This window comes from Hipposideros armiger, unplaced genomic scaffold, assembly GCF_001890085.2.
Source record: "Hipposideros armiger isolate ML-2016 unplaced genomic scaffold, ASM189008v1 scaffold_662, whole genome shotgun sequence".
NCBI classification, from domain to species: domain Eukaryota; kingdom Metazoa; phylum Chordata; class Mammalia; order Chiroptera; family Hipposideridae; genus Hipposideros; species Hipposideros armiger.
Genome location: NW_017732012.1, coordinates 15,259 through 25,353, shown reverse-complemented (window position 1 = coordinate 25,353; position 10,095 = coordinate 15,259). Strand labels below are relative to the sequence as shown.

Below are 10,095 nucleotides of genomic sequence, written 5' to 3'. Positions count from 1 at the left end.
AGTTATCTTAAACCAATTTAAAAACCTGATAAGATGAAAAGGAAAAATAAGGAAAAATGTGAAACAAAAATGAGAATTCATTGAGATACAGGAGCATGGAATGTGCTTTTTCCCTGAGGACATTAGTCTATCCAAGAAAATGTGTGGTGTTTTTTTTTTTATGGCCTCTGATGGTGAAGATGCATAAAACAAATCCCAAATCCACACCCAGATGAGACATCTAACAAAAAACATTCTCCACAATAGGCCAGTATACCAGCTGAAATAGACATGTCCTTGTATGGAATTAGATTCAGAGTTTGAATCTCTAGATTGTCCAGTTAATATCAGATTTTTCACTTGTATTAAGGTGGTTCACTACTGATAATACCATAAAATGATTTCTAAAAAGAAAAAGAAAACCCTCTCTACAGGAAATTACTTTCATCCTAGATGTCAAATTAATTCCATAAATAATTTTTATAAATAAAGTGACCAGTACATTGTCAGAAATAAATAGGCACACAAAGAAACAAAGGTCCATTAACAAGAACCAAAAGAAACTACTGAGACAGACACAGAGATCTGATTTTAGATACATCAGGTATTAGGTTTTATAACACATTTATATTCAAGAATACACTTATGTATAATACATATAACATGTTTGAAGAAACAAAATATACTCTTAAAATCTCTTCACAAAACTAGAAAATGCATATAAAATTTGTTAACACAAAAAAATAACTTCTGTGAATGAAAAATATATTTATTGAGATTAAAATTTTTGGATCAGATTAAACTCAGGTAAAGAGAGAAATAGTGAAGTGACAATAAGTCGGAAGTTATCTGGAATGTTGTACAGAGGAGCAAAATGATGAAAATAAAGGAGGATCAGCAAACAAAACAGAATAAGAAAGTTTAAAACACATGAAATTGAAATGTGGAAAGGAAGAGACAGAGAGATAAAGAAAGGGAAAATTGAGCAGAGGCAATATTTGAAAAATATAGGCTGAGAATTTTCCAGAACTGATGAAAGAAAAAAATTGTAAGAGTGAATAAGCCCAACAAAACTCAAGCAACATATATAAAAAGAAATTCATTCATTTGTACACACATCATAGATGTGGTAACATTACTAGTGTTCATCAATATTTCAAATTCTCTTATTCTGGGCATGTGGAAATATTAATACTTCCTTGCCTGATTGAAGTTAAGCATAACCATGTGACCTGGTTTATCCAATGAAGTGTGAGAACAAATGGTGTGTGTCACTTTCAGATAGAAACAGTTAAGAGTCAATACAGCAGGGCCTCGAGTAACATGTTTCATTCAATGTTGTTTTGTTATAATGTTGAGGAGAAAAGAAATCAGTTCCCAGGCACGGTCACTGTCCATGTGGAGATTTTGCATTCTCCTAAAGTCTGTGCAGGTTTTCTCCAGGTAGTCCAGTTTCTTCCCACATCTCAAAGATGTGCACATTAGGTGAACTGGTTTGTTTAAATTGTCCCAGTCTAAGTGAGGATGGGCGTATATGTGAGCACACCCTGCAATGGAATGGCATCCCACTCAGGGTTGGTTCCCACCTTGTACTCTGAACCACTCCTTGCCCACACCCACAATGCTGAACTAGAATCAACAGGTTGGAAAGTAATTATCTGACTTGTTTCCATTTTCTTAAATATATGAATAGCTAACATTGACTTCAATGTTTAAAGTTAGAAGTGTTTTGGTTCTTTACTTAGAAGTTTGGTGATGCTTTGTGGCTGGAAATATGACATAGAAACTTACTCTTGTTTACATCAATTAGCCTATGGTAAAATTGGTTTTATTATGTGTTGTTTCACTTAAAGTCATAGTTTCCAAGAACTTATTCATGACATTAAGTGAGGATTTACTGTATATGCTTCTACCACAGCAAATCCTGCTGCCTTGTGTTGAGGTGGTGGCATAATAAGATGTAGGGCATTCAACAACCCAAGTAGTTGAATAATTATGATAAGCAGAGGCCCTCTCAAACTGAATAAAACATGTAGTGTAAAAATAAATTTTGGCTATTTGTTACTACAACATAATCTACCTTATTCTTGCTAAAATGATAATAAACAGCAGAAAATGACAAAGAGAAAATTATTAAGATAGAAACTTGATATATATTACCTCAAATTGGAAAACATTTAAGTTGGCAAGAATAAGAAATGTTTGTATACAGTAGACTGAAACCTTAGATGTGTTAAAAAAAACTTGCCAATCTAAAATTCTATACTCAAAAATATTTTGTTAAAGTACAAGGGCCTCAGAAGCAACATCAACAAAGTGGAGATATAGGAGACACCAGCCTCCATCCCCCCAACAAAGATCAACAATTAGATAGCTGTCCACAAACCAAAACAGTTATGGGAAGGCTTTGCAGACACGAAATTTCAGCAACATGAAAACACCTTCATTTTGCCTGCATCATCCCATCCCCCAAGCCATTGTTACCCAATGCCAAAAGCATCAAGAGAGTTTCCCTCACCAGGAAAATAAGATCAGACTGAGCAACCAGCTTTCATAGCCTTCTGTAGCACCACATGAAAGTCCTACTTCAGTCTCAACTCACCCAGACTGGCAAAACTGAGATGGACAGAGATGACCAGGAATGAAGAAGAAAAGCAGGGGAGACAAACAGCAGCCATGCATCAGGAGGAATCACAGTTCACAATAACCTGCCTACAGATAAACAGAGTAGATTTTACCACTGAAAAAATTAATAGCCCACATAGATGCTGCATATCTTCTGCAAATTTCACCACATTTAGCCTCACAGTATACACATTCACTGACACTCACCTCTGGGATCCTTCCCTGCTCCCTGCCCTTCCACTTCCTCTGGAGCCTAGGAATAGCACTGGCAGCCTGCTCACACCCCTGGGGGGGCATGAATGTAAAACATTAGCCTAAACCCACAGGACTGACCCTCAACACCATGCAGGTGCTCAGGGCCAGACTCTCCAACTGTGCACTTGCTTATCACCAGTCTGACACCCATCACCAGCCTCCACTACAGTGCCCAGGCCCAGGGAAGAGTGTACAGCCATGGGAGAGCATACCAAGAACCAGGGCCTTCACAGCTACCAGTGAGACCTTAGTTGGCCCAGGCCCTCACTGTTTTCCCAGGCCCCCACCACCACATGTGTGTCTGCAACTGGCACCTCCCCTACACAGGCACCTGCAGCTAGCCCCCGAAGCCAAATGTGTGCACTCCACTGGTTCTGGCCACCACTGCTACCTGCCATCATCCCTAGCCACTGGACCTTGAGGCGCTGCTGAGGTTGGCCCTTGCAACCACTGAAGGACCCCAAAATGCTTATCAAAGTCCACACAGTTGTCAATGCTGTAGATATTAGCAACCCGATCCAAAAAGACATGACAGACCCAGACCTAGTGCCACCACTTGTCTCTGCACCTGGCACCCTGCACCAATAGAGTCAGGGTCATAGCACAACCCAGTGTGCCTCCAACTGCAGGTGAAAGGCTTCCCCTAACTATTGAAGTCAGTCCATAAAATCTGGAAGAAGTGACTTCTTCTTCAAATGTGCAGACACCTTCAAGAGACTAGATATCATAAAGAATCAGGGAAACAAAATTATACCAGAGGAATGCAGTAAACCTCCAGTAACTAGTCCCCAAAAACTGGAGATTCAGAAATTGCCTGACAAAGAATTCAAAATAATTGTTCTAAAGATGCTCAGACAGCTACAAGAAAACACAGATGAACATTTAATGATATCAGGAAAACAATACAAATAAAATGAGAACAACAAAAAGATAGAAAACATAAAAAGAAAAGAATGAACCAGAAATTTTGGAGCTGAATGAATGAAATGAAGAATTTAATAGAGGGCTTCAACAGTAGACTTGACCAAGCAGAAGAAAAATTCAATAAATTAGAAGATGTATCAGTTGAACTTATCCAATCAGAGGAGCTAAAAAAAAGAGAGAGAGAGAATAAAGAAAGCCTACAGGATCTATGGGACACCACCAAGCAAACAATTTACTCATCATGGAGTCCCACAAAAAGTGAGGAAAAAGTGGATATAAAATTATTTAAATAAATAATGGCTGAGAATTTCCCAACCCTGGGGAAAGATTTGAATATCCAAGTTCATGAAGCTTATCGGTCACCCCAAAATTTCAATCTAAAACTATCTTCTCCAAGACTCATTATATTAAAACTGTCTTTTACCGGGGCAGCCAAGTGGCTCAGTTGGTTAAGAGCTCACTCAAGAGTTTGAGCTCCGAGCAACAGCGGTTCGATGCCTGGCCCAAGCTGAGCTGCCACTGAGCTGCCAACAGGTGGCAGGACGGCTCAACTAAAAAAAAAAAAACACTGTCTTTTACGAAACACAAATAGAATTTTTAAAGCAGTAAGAGTAAAAAATTATTGTTTCAAACAAGGGAACTCCCACAAGGCCATCAGCAAATTTCTCAAAAGAAACCATGCACTTGAACAAAACACAGAATATACAATTTTTCTATGTTGGTGTATGTGTCCCATCTCTCCAATGTTACTGGGGTTTTTTTTTTTAATTAAAATTTATTGGGGTAACAATGGTTAGTAAAATTACATAGGTTTCAAGTATATAAATCTGTAATACATCATCTATATATTACATTGTGTGTTCACCACCCAGAGTCAGTTCTCCTTCCATCACCGTATTTTGACCCTGTTTACTCTCATTTACCACCTTCTTTTCCCCTTACCCTCTGGCAACCACTACTGGTAACCACTAAACTATTCCGTGTCTGTGAGTTTTTGTTTCTTTATTTGTTTGTCTTGTTCCTTTGTTGCTTTCAGTTTTATATCCCACCTATCAGTAAAATCATATGGTTCTCAACTTTTTCTGCGACTTGTTTCACTTAGCATAATAATCCCAAGATCCATTCATGTTTTCGCAAATGACACTATTTTATCTTTTCTTATGGCAGAATAGTATTCCATTGTGTATATATACCACATCTTTATCCAATCATCTATCAGAGGACACTTTGGTTGTCTCCATGTCTTGGCCCCCATAAATAAAGCTGCAATGAACATCAAAGCACATATATATTTACAGATAAAGGTTTCCAATTTTTAGGGTATATACCCAGGAGAGGGATTGCTTCTTTGAAGCTACTTTTTGGGATATTGATTTTAAGTTGTTTATTAAGAAACAAGAATCAGACAGATCCTTTGAAACCTGTGTTTTTCTGCATAAGAGATTCAGACAGAAAGCCCTGTCTTAAGAAGAGAGACTTGGCTTAATCACCTTGAGAATCTTCATCCTAGCATTAGTCAAGAAAGCTCCAAGCATGTTGGCTAGATATCGCCTGTGTTCCATTGTTTCTGAGTTGCGTAGCAAGAATTTGTTTGCCATGTTAGTTCCACTCTTCCTCTACTATCTGTAAATTGCCCATTCTCTCTTCTTAAATCTAGTACCCCATCCCTCCACTTTTTCCTTTGTCCAAAAATGTCATATACCCTTCACTGTCTTTGGAATTTTCATGCTTATGTGAATTGATCATGTTCATGTATTAAAACTTTGATTTTCTCCTTTTTAAAAAAGAAAAGAAAAAGAAACCATGCAGGCCAGAAGACAATGGAATTATATGTTCAAAATGCTAAGAGAAAGAAGCTCTCAACAAGAATCCTTTACCCACCAAAATTGTCCTTCACAAGAAATGCAGAAATAATAACTTTCTGTAAAAAACAGTAAATCTAAATAGATCAATAATGAGATAGGCAATTAAATCAGCAATTTAAAATCCTCCAACTAAGAAAAGACCAGGAGCAGAGGTTTTCATTGATGAATTCCACTAAACATTTAAAGATGAATTAACATCAATCCTATTAAAACTCTTCAAAAAAAACTTAAGAAGAAACATTCCCAAAATCATTTTATAGGGCCAGCATTAATTCAATACCAAAGCCATGTATGGATACAACACGAAAAGAAAGTTACAGGGCAATGTTCCTGGTGAATATAAATGCAAAAATTCTCTACAAAATATTGGCAAATTAAATTCAACAGCACATTAAAAGCATTACACGGGGTGGCCTGTTAGCTCAGGTGGTTGCAGCACAGTGCCCATAACACCAAGGTTGCCGATTCAATCCCCTCATGGGCCACAGAGCTGCTCCCTCCACAACTAGGTTGAAGACAACTACTTGATTGGAGCTCATGGGTCCTGGAAAAACACACTGTTCCTCAATAAAATTTCTTTTAAAGATAAATAAATAAAAATAAAATCATTATACACCATGATTAAGAGGAATTTGTCCTTAATGCAAGAATGATTCAACATATGCAAATTAATAAATGTAATATACTACCTAATTAAATAAAAGATAAAAATTATATCGTCTCAATAGATGCAAAAAAAGTGTTAGACAAAGTTCAAACTTTCAAAAAATTGGATATAGAAAGAACAATCTTCAACATAATATAAGCCATGTATGAGAAGCCCATAGTTAACAACATACTCAATGGTGAAATGAGACAAATAAACTGCAAATTATATACCTGACAAGGAGTTAATATCCAAAATATGTAAGGAACTCATATAATGCAGTGAAAAAAAAAATCTGATTTTAAAGTAAGCAAAGAACATGAATAGACATGTTTCCAAAGAAGATAGATAAATGTCCAACAGGCATATGAAAAGGTGCTCTTCAGCATCCATTTATGATAAAAACTCAGCAAATTGAGAATAGAAGGGACATATCTCAACCTAATAAAGACCATATATGGCAAACCCACAGCTAACATCATACTCAATGGAGAAGAGCTAAAAGCATTTCCCTTAAGATCAGGAAAAAGACAAGGATGCCCACTTTCACCACTTTTATTCAACATACTACTGGAAATCCAAGCCACAGCAATCAGACAAGAAAAAGAAGTAAAAGTTATCCAAATTGGAAAGAAGGAAGTAAAATAGTCATTTTTTGCAGATGACATGATAATATATAGAGAGAACCCCGGAGATTCCACCAAAAATTATTAGAACTGATTAATGAATTTAGTAAACTATCAGGATACAAAATTAATATTCAGAAATCAGTTGTATTTGTATACACCAATAATTAACTATCAGAAAGAAATTAAGAAAACAATCCCATTTATAATTGCATCAAAAACCAAATACTTAGGAAAAAATTTAACAAAGGAAGTAAAAGACCTGTACTCAGAAAATTGTAAGACAATGAAGAGAGAAATTAAAGAACATACAAATAGATGGAAACATACACCATGCACATGCATAGAAAGAATACGGTTAAAATATCCATACTACCCAAAACAATAAATATATTCAATGCAATCCCTATCAAAATACCAATGACATTTTTCACAGAACTAGCACAAATAATCCTAAAATTAATATGGAACCATAAAAGACCCCGAATACCCATGGCAATCCTGAGAAATAAGACCAAAGTGGGAGGGGCCGTCACCGTTCCCACCTCCTGCAGCCTATCTCAAGAATTACCCATAAAGATATATGTGCTCCAATGTTCGTTGCAGCTTTATTTACGGTGGCCAAGACATGGAAACAACCAAAGTGTCCTTCGATGGATGTTTGGATAATAAGTTGTAATATATATATATATATATATATATATATATATATATATATATATATATATACACAATATAATACTATTCTGCCATAAGAAAAAGTGAAATAGTACCATTTGTGATGATATGGATGGGTTTTGAGATAATTATACTGAGCTAAATAAGTCAGAGAGAAAAGGTCAAGATCCATATGATTTCATTGATATGTGGTGTATAAAACTGAAAACAACAAAAGAACAAGACAAACAAATGAAGAAACAGAAACGCAGACACAGACAATAGCTTAGTGGTTACCAGAGGAGAAGGAAGGAAGGGGGTGGTAGATGAGGGAAAGGGGGTCCAATATATGGTCATGGGAAAAGTACTGACTCTGGGTCGTGAAAAAACAATGTGATATATAGATGATGTATTTCAGAACTGTACACCTAAAGTCTATGTAACTTTACTAACAATTGTCATCCCAATAAACTTTAATTAAAAAAAAGAATTAGTTCTACAAAGGAAACCTAATGGGACCTTTCTAAATTGTCCCCAGAAAATTAATTTCCCAGCTTATTGTGGATTGAAGTCTCCAGCTGCCTCAGGAACCAAAATTTGCCTAACATTGGCTTGTTCAAGTTCAAGACCTGGCCACTCCTGAGGCCTTTGCCCACAACTGGTCTTGGGTATGGGAGTTCTACCACTACCGGCGGGAAGTCATGCAGAGCACAGAGCCGAGCCCCAGGCACCTTGCCATTGTCAAGTGTGAGGCCTGGCTGCATGATTAGAGCCACATGGTCATCACCCAAAACATTGACGAGCTGCACTGCAAGGTTGGCACCAAGAACCTTCTGGAAATCCATGGTAGCGTATTTAAAACTCGGTGTACCTCTTGTGGAGTTGCAGCTGAGACCCATAAGAGTCCAATTTGTCCAGTTTTATCAGAAAAAAGGTGCTCCAGAACCCGAAACACAAGATGCCAGAATCCCAGTTGAGAAACTGGGATTGAAGAGGCAGGGTGCGGGGGCCTGTTGTCACCTAAAGTAATATGGTTTGGAGAAAACCTGGATCCTGACATTCTGGAGGAGGTGGACAGAGAGCTGGCCCTCTGTGACTTATGTCTAGTGGTGAGAATGTCCTCTGTGGTTTATCCTGCCACCATGTTTGCCCCCCAGATGTCGGCCAGGGGCGTTCCAGTGGCCAAATTTAACATGGAAAACACCCCAGCCACCAAAAGATTCCCGTTTCATTTCCAGGGGCCCTGTGCCACTAGTCTTCCTGAAGCCCTTGTTCCTCATGAAACTGAAATGGCTTCTTAATTGTCCTGGGGAAGGAAGAAATTATAGCACATCTAAGTACCAGCTTACAAACAAGAGACACAATCTTGTGAATGGTGAGATGAATACTGGGAGATCTAAAAATATCCTCTGATTCCCTGGCTGGGATCCAACCTGTTGATAAGTGATAGGGCCTTAGAGGTAACAATAGCAAATGTATGTACAAGAAGTCAGATAACTGTAAAGTTAATGCATGTTATTTGGTTTAAACTTAAACATAAGATACCCCTGATGTGCTTGGTTTGTTATCAGGAGGGGGAAAAAGTTGTAATCAGATTCTTAAAAATGTAATTACCCCAATTGTATTTTTGCCATTTGGACAAAGATATAAGTAGAGGAGTAAAACCTTGGCATTTCTGATTTTTGTACAAGTTTTGGAGGAAATGAAATCACTCTCTACAGTATGAAGATGCGACCCCTGGAGATATATTTGTTGAGGACTTTTTCTTTTCAGTATTTACCTTGTTTAGCTGCTTTAGCTCAAAGTATGTGGGCTAGTTTACAATAAGACTCATGCAAGGAAGGCAGAGAAAAGTAACAACAAGGAAAAAAGTCAAGATGAGAAAAATGATGCAAATATATGAACTCCAAGGATAAACACAGCTGCCTAAATTTTAGCACTAGTCTTTTTAGCAGCCAAGGAGGAAAGATAGCCTCAAAATACACTTCCTCCCCCAACTCTCACTTTGAACACACTTATCCTATAGTTCTTGCCACTTTCTGAAGCAGCTCTGGAAGTCCTCTATAGTGAGTGTCTTTAGTTGTGCTGTCATGGCTGCCTCGATGTCCTGAATCGATTCAAAATATTTACCTTTCATGGTCATTTTGACTTTGGAGAAGAGCCAGAAGTTGCACAATGCCAGATCTGGTGAATAAGGTGGATGAGGACACACCATAATGTTTTTATTTGGCAGAAATTGCTGTACCAGAAGTGATGTGTGACATGGAGCATTGTCATGATGGAGGATGAAACCTTTTGCCCGTTTCTCAGGCCGTTTTCTATGCACATCATTTCTTAAATGTTCTGATGAGCCCTTATAATATTCAGAGCTCACTGTAGTGTTCCTGGGTACAAACTCAGCTCACATAATTCCATCAAGGTCAAAAAACACAATTAACATCACCTTGATGTTACGAGCAGTAACATTCAATGGAGTTTCACAATAGGATATTATTCAGCCATAAAAATGAAAGAAATT

The 10,095-nt window shown here is 37.5% G+C and overlaps 1 pseudogene; it reads left to right on the top strand.

The window, feature by feature from the left end:
* The first annotated feature begins 8,089 nt into the window (after nt 1-8,089).
* On the top strand, nt 8,090-8,878 carry LOC109372726 (NAD-dependent protein deacylase sirtuin-5, mitochondrial pseudogene; annotated as a pseudogene).
* The last annotated feature ends 1,217 nt before the right edge of the window (nt 8,879-10,095 follow it).